This window comes from Herpailurus yagouaroundi, unplaced genomic scaffold (assembly GCF_014898765.1).
Source record: "Herpailurus yagouaroundi ecotype Mexico unplaced genomic scaffold, PumYag 141, whole genome shotgun sequence".
Taxonomy (NCBI): Eukaryota; Metazoa; Chordata; class Mammalia; order Carnivora; family Felidae; genus Herpailurus; species Herpailurus yagouaroundi.
This window is the reverse complement of record NW_024412396.1, coordinates 41892120-41908951: the sequence shown is the minus strand read 5'-3', so window position 1 is coordinate 41908951 and position 16832 is coordinate 41892120. Positions and strand designations below refer to the sequence as shown.

The 16832-nt window shown below is 35.7% G+C and overlaps 1 protein-coding gene and 1 pseudogene across 18 annotated transcripts in view; both read right to left on the bottom strand.

The window, feature by feature from the left end:
- The window catches only part of GPHN (gephyrin), a 645091-nt gene that overhangs the window by 429320 nt on the left and 198939 nt on the right, over positions 1 to 16832 (bottom strand). The window lies entirely within an intron of this gene.
- On the bottom strand, positions 10299 to 11421 carry LOC121031930 (phospholipid hydroperoxide glutathione peroxidase-like; annotated as a pseudogene).

Below are 16832 nucleotides of genomic sequence, written 5' to 3'. Positions count from 1 at the left end.
TAAAGCAAACGGCAATAGCTGTGTAGTAGGTCTAGAGAGCAAACGGTCTCTGGACAAAATCAGAGTACTCTGGGAAGATAAAGATGAAAATGTGCACCAGAGTAATACATGAGAAAATGAGAAACTTAATGATAGGGTAACAGCATACACTATGGGGGGGGGGGGGAGGCAATTAGAAGCCTCTAAAAAAACTATTAAAAAGTCACAATCCATATATAAAACAAATACAAATGAGTCATTATTTTGAAGTCATGGAGTATAGGAAGAGAGAATGCATTTAATCTTGACATTCTTCTTTGAGTAGCAGAGGGTTAGGGGACGTAGTATTACAATTCCTTATCTATTAAGCTTGTTATATCACCTGGTTCTGCAATGAAGAATATGTAAAAATTATAAACATTTACATACAATTTATTAGATTACAATTTTTAGAATCAATGCTTAACAAAGCATGGAAGACTAGATTATAAGCCCCATGAAGGCAGATATTACGTAGTTAAATGTTCACCACAGTGTCCACACCACCTAATAAGGTATCTGTTACTTCAAAAGCAATCAGCCAAAATGTATGCAATGAATGATTTAATATGGCTCTAAAAAGTAATGTAAGCAAAACTAAAAGGCAGCTTAAAAGGCAACTGATGTAATGGGAGAAGATATTTGCAAATGGCATATCAGATAAAGGGTTAGTATCCAAAATATATAAAGAACTTATCAAAATCAACACCCAAAAAACAAAGAATCCAGTGAAGAAATGGGCAAAAGACATGAATAGACACTTCTCCAAAGAAGACATCCAGATGGCCAACTGACACGAAAAAATGCTCAATTCACTCATCATCAGGGAAATACAAATCAAAACCACTATGGAGGTTCCTCAAAAAATTAAAAATAGAACTACCCTATGACCCAGCAATTGCACTACTAGGTATTCATCCAAGGGATACAGGTGTACTGTTTTCAAGGGGCACATGCACCCCAATGTTTATAGCAGTGCTATCAACAATAGCCAAAGTATGGAAAGAGTCCTAATGTCCATCAATGGATGAATGGATAAAGAAGATGTGGTGTATACACACACACACACACACACACTGGAGTATCACTCAGCAATCAAAAAGAATGAAATCTTGCCATTTGCAACTCCAAAGACAAGAGACAAGAGAAAGACAAATATTATATGACTTCACTCATATGAGGACTTTAAGATAAAAAACAGATGAACATAAGGGAAGGGAAGCAAAAATAATATAAAAACAAGGAGGGGGACAAAACATAACAGACTCTAAATATAGAGAATAAACAGAGGGTTGCTGGAGGGGTGGGGGGGGAGTGGGGGGAGACGGGTTAAATGGGTAAGGAGCATTAAGGAATCTACTCCTGAAATCACTGTTGCACTATATGCTAACTGACTTGGATGTAAATTTTAAAAATAATTAATTTTCTTAAAAAAGTAATATAAAGGGTAGAGATCTTCACAATATGAAAGTAATGGCAAAGTTGACAGAATCTGGGAAACAAAAGAAGAAAAATAAAGAAAGAAATGGGATATTGATTTAGAAAGTGAAGTAAAGAGAGGGTGTTTAAACTTTACATTGAAAGAAATGGATGCATATTAGGTGAAGTAAAAAACTAATCCCATCAAAGAACTAAATCAACATAAGTATCAAAAGGGGGGACAGGGAAAGATGTGATGATGTGAGTCAATTCCTCACCTTTTAGAGCAGGAAGCCCATAAATATTCTTTACATTTTAAGACTTAGAAAAAGGAATCCGACTGTCATTTTTAGTTATGATGGTAAATATGAAAACGACTAAAATCTGAAATAGTTAAAAGTGTCTCTAGGGAACTGGTATAGGACTACATGTGGAAAAAGTAATATCTTCCTTTTAAATTTATGGTTTTTTAATATATAAAATATTTTACTACTTCGAGAAGAAAAACAGAAAAATAGATTTCTTAGTTGCATAAATTTTGTAAACCTGTCACTAGATGGCAGTCTAAGCAGAAATCTAGACATGCAGGTGACAACCAACACCAGCACATCTTACACTTAAACATTTGAATTCTGATGGAGTAGATCTAGTGTGGGACCTTAAATACTGCATTACTTAAGAAGTCCTAGATGATCTGGGGCGCCTAGGTGGCTCAGTTGGTTGAGCAACTGACTTCAGCTCAGGTCATGATCTCACGGCTCGTGAGTTCGAGCCCCAGGTTGGGCTCTGTGCTGACAGCTTGGAGCCTGGAGCCTGCTTCGGATTCTGTGCCTCCCTCTCTCTCTGCTCCTAACCCACTCACGTTCTGTCTCTGTCTCTCTCAAAAATAAATAAACATTTAAAAAATTAAAAAAAAAAAAAAAAAAAGAAGTCCTAGATGTCAAAGACACTGGACCAAGGACTACATCTTGAATAGACAACAGAAATTAACTTCTCATTTTATAAGCTCATTCATGATTACTCTAAGAAATTTTACAATTTGAGATTCAGCAGGAAATTAAGACAAACCCAGTACTTTTCTTTTAAAAGTATATCCCTACCAAAAATGCATGAAGATATAAAACATATAATTGAAAAAACCAATAAAATCACTTTTTAAAAACTTAGGTTGTGCCTGTATCCAAGTAAAAAGTTAACTTATATATGAATTTATCTAAATTTGTGACAAATCAGTAAACCCCACTGATCAGACACAACAGTGACACATGATATTAAATTTAGACAACTATTATTTTTAAAAATCCCACAGAACTATTGAACTATAATTTTTTAAAAGCAATTATTCAGGGATGTTATTACAGTCAGATTATTCAAGTGTTAAGTAATCCTCTAAGACTTTAATTTGACAATATCACAAATATTTGGTAAAACTCCAAATTTAAGGTCCAACTGGTTGGTAATGATTTTGCAGTTATACTTACAGAAGGATAAAAGAGATACTTAAGTTCAGTAGCTCCTAAGAATTTCTTAGCAGGCTCTTAAAATTGACACTGATCTCCCCATTAATCTCATTAATATATGTTAATCTCTTAATCTCTCCCAATGACATAACAATTGTTGGTTTAGACTTTAGCTATATACTAATTATAAATATTTACCATCTTCATTATTCAGATGAGTAAAGGAATAAATAAGAACTGTGAAGAAATTGAGAGCCTCTAATTCCCTAGTCAATGTTTGTAAGCTGTAGACCAGTGCAGTCCAATAGAAATCTATGCTAATAACCACACTATAATTTTAAACTTTCTTTTTCTAATAAAAAAAATTTAATGTTTATTCATTTTTTGAGAGGTGGAGACAGAGCGTGAGTGGGGAAGGGGCAGAGAGAGAGGGGAGACAGAATCCGAAGCAGGTTCAGGCTATGAGCTGTCATACAGAGACTGATGTGGGGCTCGAACCCACGAACCCCAAGATCATGACCTGAGCCAAAGTCAGCCGCTTAACCAACTGAGCCACCCAGGCGCCCCATAATTTTAAACTTTCTAGAAGCCACATTGGAAAAACAAAAAAGTAAAGAGAAATGGGTAAAATTAATTTTAATATATTTTACTTGATTCCATATAACAAAATATATCATTTCAACAAGTAGTCAATTAAATAATTATTAAGGAGATATTTTACATCCATATAAGCTGTTAAAATCTGATGTGGGGGCGCCTGGGTGGCGCAGTCGGTTAAGCGTCCGACTTCAGCCAGGTCACGATCTCACGGTCTGTGAGTTCGAGCCCCGCGTCAGTCTCTGGGCTGATGGCTCAGAGCCTGGAGCCTGTTTCCGATTCTGTGTCTCCCTCTCACTCTGCCCCTCCTCCGTTCATGCTCTGTCTCTCTCTGTCCCAAAAATAAATAAACGTTGAAAAAAAATTAAAAAAAAAATCTGATGTGTATTTTATAATTAGATCCCAGTCTAGACTAGCCACTTTCCAACTGCTCAACAGCAACATGTGGCTAGTCGGCTACCATACTGAATGGTGTATATCTAGATCAATGTTCGCCAAAGTTTTTTTGATTGAACATCCCATCTGTAAAAATTGTTAGCATGCACTTCCAGTTTTTCTGTGTACATTTATGTATAAATTATTGCTTACCCTTGAACAATGCAGGATTAGGGGTGCTGACCTGACCTCCAACACAGTCAAATATCCATGTATAACTTCTGACTCCCCACAAACTTAACTATTAATAGCCTACTGTTGACCAGAAGCCTCACTGATAACATAGTCAATAAACACATATTTTATATGTTATATGTAGTATATACTGTATTCTTACAATAAAGTAACCTAGACAAAAGAAAACGTTATTACAAACATCATAAGTAAGAGAAAATACATTTACAGTACTATACTGTATTTATCAATACCATGTTTGCATCTGTTTGCAAGATGAATCATATCAGTACCTACAGCAATATGATAGGATAAAAGGCACTGTAGATGTTGTATTACTCACACTAAACATCAAAAATGAAAAGATAAGGGGTTCCTGGGTGACTCAATCAGTTAAGCACCAACTCTTGATTTCAGCTCAGATTATGATCACATGGTTCCTGAGTTAGAGCCCCTCAATGTGGCTGTCAGCAAGGAGCTTGCTTGGGATTCTCTCTTTCCCTCTCTCTCTGCCTCTCCTTTGCTTGTGCATGAGCTCTCTCTCGCTCTTTCAAAATAAATAAATAAACTTTAATAAAAGGAAAAGATAATGTGAAAAAGAAATTCCTATTTATTTACAGGTATAATGATTCCTGCATTGAAAACAAAGAAGCAGCAATATGATTGCTTTGTGGTATCTTAGTGTAATCAAATATGACTGCTTATGGCAGCCTCGTCTATACACTTATGAATGGTTATAAAAGTTTTATGGCATACAGTATTAGTCATATTCATGATATTGGAAACATTAGTTTTTTTTAAAAAAACACTTACCTATGCTAGGCTGATGTACAGTTTCTCCAATTATGTGAGATAGGCATGCTATATGGTAATGTAATTCTTTGGAAGCAAAGTCATAAAACAGTAAAAGAACACATCATAATTTTATACAGTATTAAAAATCACTCACTTAATGCCTAAATAAGGATAGGCCATCTACTTCCATATAAGACTTGCACACAGTGTTGTACATGATGACTACTTAGGCAATGATGAGGATTATAATGACACAAAAGTATCTCATACAATTCTTGCTGTATAGTTATTAGACTTTCACATGAAGACACTTGCATACACAACAGATAAGTTTATTGACTCTACACCATGATGATTATTTATTATTCATTAAGTGAAAGTGGATCATCATAAATGTCTTCACCCTTGTCTTCACATTGAGTAGGCTGAGGAGAGGGAGGAAGATGAGAGGTTGGCCATGCTATCTTGGGGATGGCAGAGGTGGAAAAAGTAGAGGAGGTGGGAGAGGAAGATACACTGAATAGTGTAACTTTATGGAAATACATTATCATTTCTGTCCAACATTTTTGCTTTTTCATTTATCAAAAAATGTTTCTATAGAGTACTGATCCTTCATCCACCATTTGCTTTAGTTTCGGTGCTCATACCAAAGTCCGTGTCATTAAAGAAGTCAAAGTCAGTCTTGAATAATCTGAACCCTTCTGCTAGATTGTCTAAAGTCATTTTATTTTCTGGCACTTCTTCTACGTCTTGTTCCTCATGATCTGACACTGTTTTGGAAGCACTTATCAAGTCATCTTCTGTTAATTTCTCTGGTGTGTTGTCTATTAGCTCTTGGGTTTCTCCAAGATCTACATTTTGAAACCCTTCACAACCTGCCTTTTCCCCCATATCCACATTCTCTTTCATTATTTCCTTGATTAGCTCTATCGTAAAACCTGTGAAGTTATGCACAACATCTGGATAGTTTTCTTAGGAGGAATTTATGGTTTCAGGCTTGATGGCTTCCACAACTTTTCATGTACCAATGATGGCATCTTCAATGGTCTAATTCTTCCAGACTTTCGTGATATTCTATCAGGGTTCTCTTCCATGGTGTTGACAATTCTTTACATACAGTACTGTGTAATAACATTTAAAGGTCATTATGACCCCGATATAGAGGCTAAATTAAAGACGTCATATTTGGGGGCAAAGAGACCACTTCAACATCTTTTGTAGCTGAATTCATGGGGTTCTGGGTCACCAGGGGGCACTGTCCAATATCGAAAGCACTTTAAAAAAGCAGTCCCTTACTAGAAAGATATTTCCTGACTTCAGTGACAAAGCATTGATGGAACCAATCCAGAATAAGAGTTCTTGTTATCTAGGCCTTCTTGGATAACAACCAAAAGACTGGCAGCTGGTGTTTATCTTTTCCCTCACGGCTTGGGGGTTGGCAGCTTTAGAGATAAGGGCAGTCCAGATCATAAACTGAACTGCATTTGCACAGAACAGAATTAGCCTATCTCTTCCTGCCTTAAATCCTGGTGCTCACTTCTCTACCTTACTAACAAATGTCCTTTGTGACATTTTTTTTTCCAGAATAGCACAATTTTGTCTTCAATAAAAGCCTGTTCAGGCAAATATGCTTTCTTCTCAAATGATTTTCTTAATGGCACCTGGGAACTTGTCTGATGCCTCTTGGTTGGAAGAAGCTGCTTCTCCTGTTATCCTATTACCTTGACGCTGAGCATGGAGCCTGCTTGGGGCTTCTCTCTCTCTTTCTCTCTACCCACCACCCCCCCTCCCCTGCTGACACTCTCTCTACATATAAAAATAAAAAATAAAAAATAAAAATATGTGAGAACTACAAGAGACCATTTTTTTTAACATTTTATTTATTTTTGAGACAGAGAGAGACAGAGCATGAACGGGGGAGGGGCAGAGAGAGAGGGAGACACAGAATCGGAAGCAGGCTCCAGGCTCTGAGCCATCAGCCCAGAGCCCGACGCAGGGCTTGAACTCACGGACCGCGAGATTGTGACCTGAGCTGAAGTCGGACGTCCAACCGACTGAGCCACCCAGGCGCCCCCAAGAGACCACTTTTTAGTGTGATAAGCCTTTCATTGGATAAGCTCTCTAGATGGTTAGCATCACATGGTACTTTAAGCGGAAACTCACAATACTTGAGGTCACCGCCATAGCAATGAGGTGGTGAAGAAACTATTACAGTACTACAGTATGTAGTGGTTATGTGCAATTATGATTTAATACTGCAACTTTATGTTTGTCTATATTTCTCTCAACTACAAATATTGCCATTTTTTGCCAACTACAAATATTGCCATTACAGACTTACAGTCTGTAAGTGTGTGTATAAGTATTGATAAGTTTTAATAAAAAGTTAATAATAGATTTGTGTATACTTACGGTAGTATATTATAAAAGAAACTATTGTCTATATATTTTACATACTTGCGAAACATATTTTTCTTTTTTTTTTTTTTTTAACATTTATTCATCTTGAGAGTGAGAGAGACAGAGCGTGAGTGGGGAAGAGGCAGAGAGAGTGGGAGACACAGAATCCAAAGCAGGCTCCAGGCTCTGAGCTGCCAGCACAGATAACGATGCAGGGCTCAAACTCACGGACCATGAGATCATGACCTGAGCTAAAGCTGGATGCTTAACTGACTGAACCACCCAGGTGCCCCACACCCAACTTTTTCTTTAAAATTTTCAATATTTCTAAGCTACACAGTTTGTAACTTTTTCTAAATTGTCACAAATATCCAAAGTATTTCCAAATATTCACTGAAAAAAAGCTAAATATGAGGGAACCTGCACAGGGACACCTGGGTGGTTCAGTCGGTTGAGTGTCTGACTCTTGATTTCAACTCAGGTCATGGTCCTAGGGTTATAGGATCAAGGCCCACATCAGGCTGCATGCTGAGCATGGAACCTGTTTAGGATTCTCTCTCTCTCTCTCTCTCTCTCTCTCTCTCTCTCTCTCTCTCCTCCTCTCTGGCCCTCTCCCCCACTCATTCTCTCTCTCTCAAAATAAATAAACTTTAAAAAATATATTAAGTTAAATTTAATTTAATCAAAAAAGAAACAAACCCACACAATTCAAACACCTGTCAACTGTATATGCATACACTATAATCATTAGATAATATTTCAAGATACAAAATATACTTAAAGCAAGATACTCTACATTAAGTGGGCATATGAGCCACATGAGAGCTTGTTAAAATCTATATTCCTGAATCTCATTCCTGGAGATTCTGATTCAAAAGGCTTTAGATGAAGGCCAGAAATACCCATTTTAAACAAGCTTTCTAGGTGATTTTGATGCAGACAGTACAAGAGCATACTTGCAAAAACACTGCTATAGACCTCTAGTTCTCAAATTGTGATTCATAAACACCCACATGTTTGCAAAAGGCGGAAGGTGCCCTAATCTCTCCTCTAACCAGAGTGCATTTCTAGTATGAAAAAAAAAAAAAAATGAAAGGATAGGTGTTATAAGACAAATCTACTATAGGACAATGCTTCTTTTAGGAGCCTTCAGAAGTTCATGACCAAAATGTGAGTGCCACAAAATTTTCAATATTATTTACTGTTCTTCTGCTGTTTATCTGACATTTATATCAAAGTAACACATAATTAATTATGATCCAAATTCAACCAAATTAGAAAATCAGCCAAATGACTCGCCACAACCACAAAAATTTTATTTTTAGGACAACTGTTTCAGCTCGCCTGGCTTGCTGCAATCTAGCCAAAGCTATGTTGCACAATTAGGAGTAATAGTAACATGGGGAAGTAATACAGAAGGATCAAAATGATGAAGTCTTAGAACATGTTCAGTCTACCTCAAATTCATTAAATTGTGGACTTAATCATCAGATTTTCCACATAGATAAAATATAAAAAGGTCAATGACATTTAGAATTTTACTGAGACATGTTAAACTTTATTTTGTTCCTATCAAAAAAAGTGTACACTGACCTTATTATAAGCCAATGTGTTACCTCTGTTAATTTTTTTTAATGCTTATATATTTTTGAAAGAGAGACAGAGCACGAGCAGGCAAGGGGCAGAGAGAGGGAGACACAGAATCTGAAGCAGGTTCCAGGCTCCAATCAGCACAGAGCCCAAGGCGGGGTCCAAACTCCTGAACCACAAGATCATGACCTGAGTGGAAGTCAATTAGGATACTTAACCGACTGAGCCACCCAAATGCCCCTTTGTTACCTCTGTTTAAAAAAAGAAAAAAAAAAAAAAGAAAAAAATGAAAACAATGAAAAAAAAAAAGAGAAATAAAAAGCACTGAAACCATCTTCTCTACTCCTCCCAAATTAATTTCCTTCCTTCTGGACCAATGAAACTATAGCCATCACCTTTGTGTTAGTACTTTTTATATTTGCAGATTCAGAAAACAGCTATTACGTCTGATTTTAGTATCACAATAGTGTCAAAAAAGTGAAACCCAACCAAGAAATCCCTTCTGAAAAATCTCATAATCTATAAAAAGTATATTGGATTTGTTTGGGTTATTTTATTTAAGCTTTATTAAAAAAATATTTCTGAAGTAATTTAGTTTAATTCTCCATTTTAAAATAAAAAATATAAGTAAGTGCCTTGTCCAAGATTATCCCAGATAACACTGCATAGAGGCACAGAAATCATATCTCTTGGCTTTTATTCCAGTATTCTACTTGAACATGATGCTTTTGTTATCTTGTTAGATAAAATGTAGACTAGATATCAAATTTAAGAGATAATATTGGGCATATTTTTTAACTTGCCATAAATTGTCTATAACAAAATGAACAAAGTAGATGTTCTTGTTATACGTATATGTTAATGATTACTATTATTATAGGAAGTAATTGCCAAATTGGCCACAAAAAGTACTAGCATTCAGTGAATAGAAAGGCATATGGACTAAGTAGACATAAACTATGGGGAAGAAAAGAAAAATGACAGGACTGGTAAAGAAAAGTCTCACACTTCTTTAATAGTCAAACTCTTTTCTGATGATCCTTCATACAACAATGAAGCATAAGTCATTAGAAAATACAGAATTCATTATTTGTTTCATTGACTATGAAAGCTATTTCAACATGGGTGTGCTAGTTGACTAACCAATAAAATTAGTTAAGGTGACGAATCATAAAAACAATAAATTACATGGTTTATTTTACCTTAAAACATATAAATGATTATCTATTGACCAATATTTTGATATGGAACTAGGATCTGCTCTGAGTATGGGCCTTCTGATTGGAGGTAGCACAAGGTTTCTTTCATTAGCCACACCTAGACTAAGTAATTATTAGTTCTTTTGAACAATCATTAGAATAGATTTCTGATTTTACCTCATATATAATCTAACCATATCTAATTTAAAAACAATATTTAGTAACTCAACTTTATAATCTTCCCCAAGTTTATAGAAACAAATAAATTTTTCACTTATTTAAAAATTTTTAACATTTAACTCGGCAATTACAATAAAAAGATCTACTGGCATAAAATGGTTTTGGATAAATACAACTGATTCTTAGAAGTATAAATGTCAACTGCTGGGAATTATTCTAGAGAGTAGCCTAGCACTCTAATGGCAAATGTTTAGTATACAGTTGATCCTTGAACAACATGGGTTTAAACTATGTGGGTCCACTTAAATAACAACTTTTTACTTACATTATTGTAAACGTATTTTCTCTTCCTAATTTCTAATTTGTATTGGGAATTTGCATTTCCCTATTTGTCTTGTGTATTCCCACAAGAGACCTAGGGGTGAGGGGGGCACTAAGCCACCAGGCAGGGTAAGTGACCTTCCTCCAGCAGGAAGCTCAGGCTAGTTTTCAGGCAAACCCTCATGGCTGCCAGGTGGAACACTCCAGGTGGTGTTGGTGCGCTTTGGTGGGGGGGTGCACACTTGTAGAGCAAGAGGTAGGAGGGCAAGTCCTTCTCTATTACCAGAGGCTCTTCCATGAGACCATACCACTTAACAACGCAGCTGTTCTTATCAAGAGAACTTGGTGAAGTTCCACTTGGTGACATGTTCTAGGATTCTTCTCCCCTTGGGCTGTACTTTCATACACTTCTAGCAGGTGGTCATTGTCTCCATTCACATACATGTTGTACATATGAAGTGTGATGTTATACCCAGCAGCAAATTGATGGTCTCTACAGTACCCCCTGGTTTTTGCCTCCTGAACTACTTGCAAGAGAAGACCAAGATCTATAAACATCACTTAGAATATAGGGTGTGCAGGGCAACCAGCTGAGTATAATTTATATCTGTTTTGACTCATTGTGAGGCCACAAAGGTGATGATACACACGTGAAGTCCCAGTGCTTGTTCAGTTTAATTATGCTCCCCTTGATGTCCTTGGCTGACAACTCATGCATGGAATGAGCATAGTGCCAGACTTCCCAGGATGTGCATATGGTATTGGCTGGTGATAGCTAGAGTCCCACATAGCAGCTCTGGCTTCCTTCCTTATGATTTTCTTAGTAAGATTTTCATTTCTTTTTTTTTTTTTTCAACGTTTATTTATTTTTGGGACAGAGAGAGACAGAGCATGAACGGGGGAGGGGCAGAGAGAGAGGGAGACACAGAATTGGAAACAGGCTCCAGGCTCCAAGCCATCAGCCCAGAGCCCGACGCGGGGCTCGAACTCACGGACCGCGAGATCGTGACCTGGCTGAAGTCGGACGCTTAACCGACTGCGCCACCCAGGCGCCCCAAGATTTTCATTTCTGTAGCTTACTTTGTTGTAAGAATATAGCATATAATACATATAACATAGAAAATACATGTTAATCAACTATGTTATCATTAAGGCTTCTGGTTAATAGTAGTCTATTAGTAAATGTAGGATGAGTCAAAAGTTGCATGCAGATTTTCAATCGAATGGGTCAGTGCTCCTAACTCCCATGTTGTTCAAGGGTCTACTGTATTTTGAACATCTGTCAGTGTGTTTTACGTAAGCAATTGAGAAGACAGGTTAAGCTAGTGAATTGATTAAGGGGACGTCAGTTAAATGTGGATGTATAATATCTTGTATTGTTTATATTTTGGCATTTATTTTATTTGATCCATTTTATTATCATAGCTTTATACCTTTCTACATAAAGTTTTTAAGATCAGGAACAATTTTTTCCTACTCCAAAACCTAGACATATGCCTGTGAACAGGAAGAGCTTTACATATGCTTATTTCAAGAATAAAAGAGGTGAGATCTCTCAATAACTCATCATATTGTCTACATTTATCACAAATTTTCCCTTACAAAATAGAAGTTAGAATATCCATATCTTGTTCTATGAAATAGAAGTGTCCTTATATTAAGAAATTCCTTAAGTCAGAAATATGGGGGGCTACATTCTGAGTAGTAGATACCATAAAGTATAGTGGAGAAGTGATACTAAGGAAAATGGCCCTTGGAAATGGTGGTAACTGTTGCAGGCCATGATGAATGTTCTTAGCCAAAGTCACCAATTCCAAACTCATCATTTCACTTAAATTTTAGCATATTACAATTCAAAACATCAGTAATACATTACATGTGACAAATCTAAAATACTCTTTAAATCTATAGCTAGTGATAGTTAATTGCAAGTTCAATATCTGCTTTATCAATTCTACATCTAAAATACTGATTTAGGAAAAAAACATGATTAATGTAGCCTCTTAGGGACTGGTATGGTATTGGCACAAAAATAGACACACAGATCAATTAAACAACATAGAAAACTTATAAATGAACCCACATCTATATGGTTATATAATCTTTGACAAAGCAGGAAGGAATATCCAATGAGAAAAAGACAGTCTCAACAAATCGTGTTGGCTAAACTGGAGAGCAACACAAATGAAGAAAGAATGAAACTGGACCACTTTCTTACACCATACACAAATATAAATTCAAAATGGATTAAAGACCTAAATGTGAGACTTGAAACCATAAAAATCCTAGAAAAGAACACAGGCAATATCCTCTTTGGTTATGTCGGCTATAGCAACTTCTTTGTAGATATATCCCCTGAGGCAAGGGAAACAAAAGCAAAAATAAACTATTGGAACTTCATTAAAATACAAAGCTTCTGTACAGTGGAGGAAACAATCAACAAAACTAAAAGGCAACCTATGGAATGGGAGAAGATATTTGCAATTTGCATATCAGATAAAGGGTTAGTATCCAAAATATATAAAGGACTTACAAAATTCAACATCCAAAAAACTAATAATCCAATTAAAACATGGTCAGAAGACATGAATAGATATTATTCCAAAGAAGATATATCAATGGCCAACAGACACATGAAAAGATGCTTGACATCACTCATCATCAGGGAAATGCAAATCAAAACTACAATGAAATACCACCTCATACCTGTCAGAATGGCTAAAGTCATAACACAAGAAACAACAGGTGTTGGCAAGGATATAGAGAAAGAGGAACCCTCTTGCATTGCTGGTAGGAATGCAAACTGGTGCAGCCACTGTAGTAACAGTATGAAGGTTCTTCAAAAAGTTAAAAATAGAACTACCCTATGATCTAGCAATCGCACTACTAGGTATTTCCCCAAAGGATACAAAAATATTGATTCAAAGGGATATATGTAGCCTGATATTTATAGCAGCATGATCTATAATAGCCAAATTATGGAACTAGCCCAAGTGTCCATTGACTGATGAATGGACAAAGAAGATGTAGCATATCCATACAATGAAATATTACTTAGCTGTCAAAAAGAATGAAATCTTGCAATTTGAAACAATGTGATGGAGCCAGAGAGTATTATGCTAAGCAAAATAAGTCAGTCAGAGAAAGACAAATACCATATGATCTCACTCATATGTAAAACATAAGAAACAAAACAAATGAGCAAAGGGCAAAATAGGGAGAGAGATAAACTAAGAAATAAATTTTTAATTATAAAGAGCAAACTGATGGTTACCAAAGGGAAGGTGGGTGGGGGGATGGGTAAAATAGGTGATGAGATTAAGGAGTACCTTTGTGATGAGCACCAGGTATTGTATAGAAATGTTGAATCACTATATTTTACACCTGAAACTAATACTACACTATATGTTAACTAACTAGAATTAAAATAAACACTTAAAAAACTAAAGATATAAAGAAAATCTTAAAAGCAGCAAAAGAAAATCAACTTGTTACATATGAGAGAACTCACATACGATTTCCTCAGCTGATTTTTATTAGAAACTTTGTAGGACAGAAGAGAGTAGCATGGCATTTTCAAAGTCCTGAAAGGAAACTTCCAACCAAGAATACAAGCATGGCTTGAACTCCACCACATATTTCTTCAACCTCAGGCCATGGCTCTTGGTTCTTATTACCACTGCTTCCAGAAATGAATCCTAACAGGGACTGGGACATTATAAACATACGCATACACACACACATACGCATACACACACACACACGCACAATGAATTTCTGCAGTAAGTATTACACAGACTCAGGGGCATATTCAATCATGTCCAAATGGAATAGAAACCACAATGAAATGGCACAAATCTGTCTAATGTTTCTGCTAATTCTCATTCATGGCACCTTATTTCCTTTCATATTCATATTCATTGGGCTTTTCATATTTATTGGGAAATAATTTGTGGTATTTCTTTTAATTTAAAAGTAAAGTATATTCACCAGAGAATTTACATTTCTTTCTGTCAGGTGCTCAGAAGCAACTGAAGTCATGGCCTACAATAAACAAAATTCACATATTTAAGGTTTTTTGTACAAGTGATATTTGAATTTGAATTATAAATTCATTCTAAAATTAGTTCATAGTTATTTCTCATGCAATTTTCTTCAACTCCTGTTTTGTCCAGCTGTAATGCTTCATTCTTCCCTGTTTCCAGTCCTCTGGGAATGGGAGTGAGTGTTTTTGTATGAGTGATGGTGGAGGGAGTGTAAGGGTGACTAAGCTTTCTCCACATGTTTAACAGTTTAATAGAATGCTATTTAAAAAGGAAATAGAGGCACCTGGGTGGCTCAGTCGGTTAAGCATCCGACTTCGGGTCAGGGCATGATCTCACAGCTCGTGAGTTCGAGCCCCATGTCGGGCTCTGTGCTGACAGCTCAGAGCCTGGAGCCTGCTTCAGATTCTGTCTCCCTCTCTCTCTTCCCCTCCCCTGCTCACATTGTCTCTCTCTCTCTCTCTCTCTCTCTCAAAAAAAAATAAACATTAAAAAAAAATTTTTTTTAAAAAGGAAATATAGGGGCACATAGGTGACTCAGTTAAACATCCGACTTTTGATTGCAGCTCATGTCATGATCTCACGGTTCCTGAGATTGAGCCCCACGTGAGGCAATGCATTGACAGTGCAGAGCCAGCATGGGATTCTCTCTCTCCCTCTCCTTTTCTGACCCTCCTTTGTGCACTCTCTTTCTTTCATAAGAAATAAACTTAAAAAAAAAAAAGGAAATATAAAGTATTCAATAAAACATGTAACTCATAAAAAGGGCTAATTGAAGACATTAATTAATTTCCTGGAGTTATAAAGACAATTATTAAAATTTCATTACAAGGTGGGGAGCAAACTTTCCTAAACATTTCTAACAGAAGATTCTTAATCAAGGTAATGATTTTAAACATAAATTTACCTAACAGAACTCTAAATTTAAGAAATCAAATATATTTATTGTTGGAATAAATATACTGAGTAGAGTTTTTGTTTATATTTATTTAAAGAATTAGATATTTTTAATAATTTCATCCAGATATAGAGGGTCCTTTCTATAAGAGAGTTTAAAACTCTATTTTTTTTTAATGAGGATAATGGAATATTTTGCAAGTAAACTTTCTACATCATTCTGTTTCTACTCAAAATAGGACATGCTGTACAAAATCAAAAGTCAACAATGTAAAGGTTTTGAAGTATTTCCATTTTTCAGATTTTAGTCTAAAATACTTATGGGTATTTAGCAGAGCAGATGGCTCAAAAGGCTAAATATTTGTAGCTTAGCATTTTAAATAGAAACGATACCCTTTATAATAGAATAACTATAATAGAATGACTTCTGTTGACAACAGACTGTTCTTAATGTAACTAATTTGGGGTAGGAAGAATATCTGTTTTAGTTTAACAGTTTAAAATAAAACAGAAAAGAGTTTTGAATTAACAGTGCTTCAATTTCTAACTTTAATTTCATGTTACTGTTTTAAAATTCAAGAATGAATATAAAATAGGTAACAACTGGTTTCCTAACACCACTACCATGTCAGTATACCTTTTCAGACATATTTTGTGATTTTAAATGTTCCTTGGAAAATCAAGAGTAACTTGGCTATATATGGCCAGGGAAAAGAGTTGTATCTAATTCCACCTCTGTGTAAAGTTAACAGCAAATCCACATGAAAGAGTTCTAAAGTCTGTAACTTGCTTCTGAAGACTCCCATGAGTACTAATCACAAAAAATCAAATGAGCTGTCTTTATGTACAATGACAGACCAAGATATTTAGTTAACTCCCCCCCTTGTATAGCATATCTAATAAAGTTGACTAAAATATGTTTTTAAAAACTTATTTAAAAACTTATTTATTCAGTGGCTGGGCTCACTGAAAACTAAAGAATTTATAAAAGACTATAAGAAAAAAGGGGGCAGAAATCCAGATAGTTAAGAATTCTAAGGCTAGTATTTGCTGAACCTTGGTGGCATCTGCTGATGTGTGGCCTACAGTTTGGTCATTAAGAGTCCTATTTTTAAGGGCCCAGAATTTAGAGCTCAATCTGGATGTGAAGTCATATTATTTAAAATCCACATTCAAGACTCTGTAAATCATAAACTATGAAAAATAAACAAATAAACATAATATAAAGAAAACCCCAAACAGGGAGGTTACAGATATATATGCCTGTCTCCTGGGAACTAGGTAGAATAGAAAGATATGAAAGG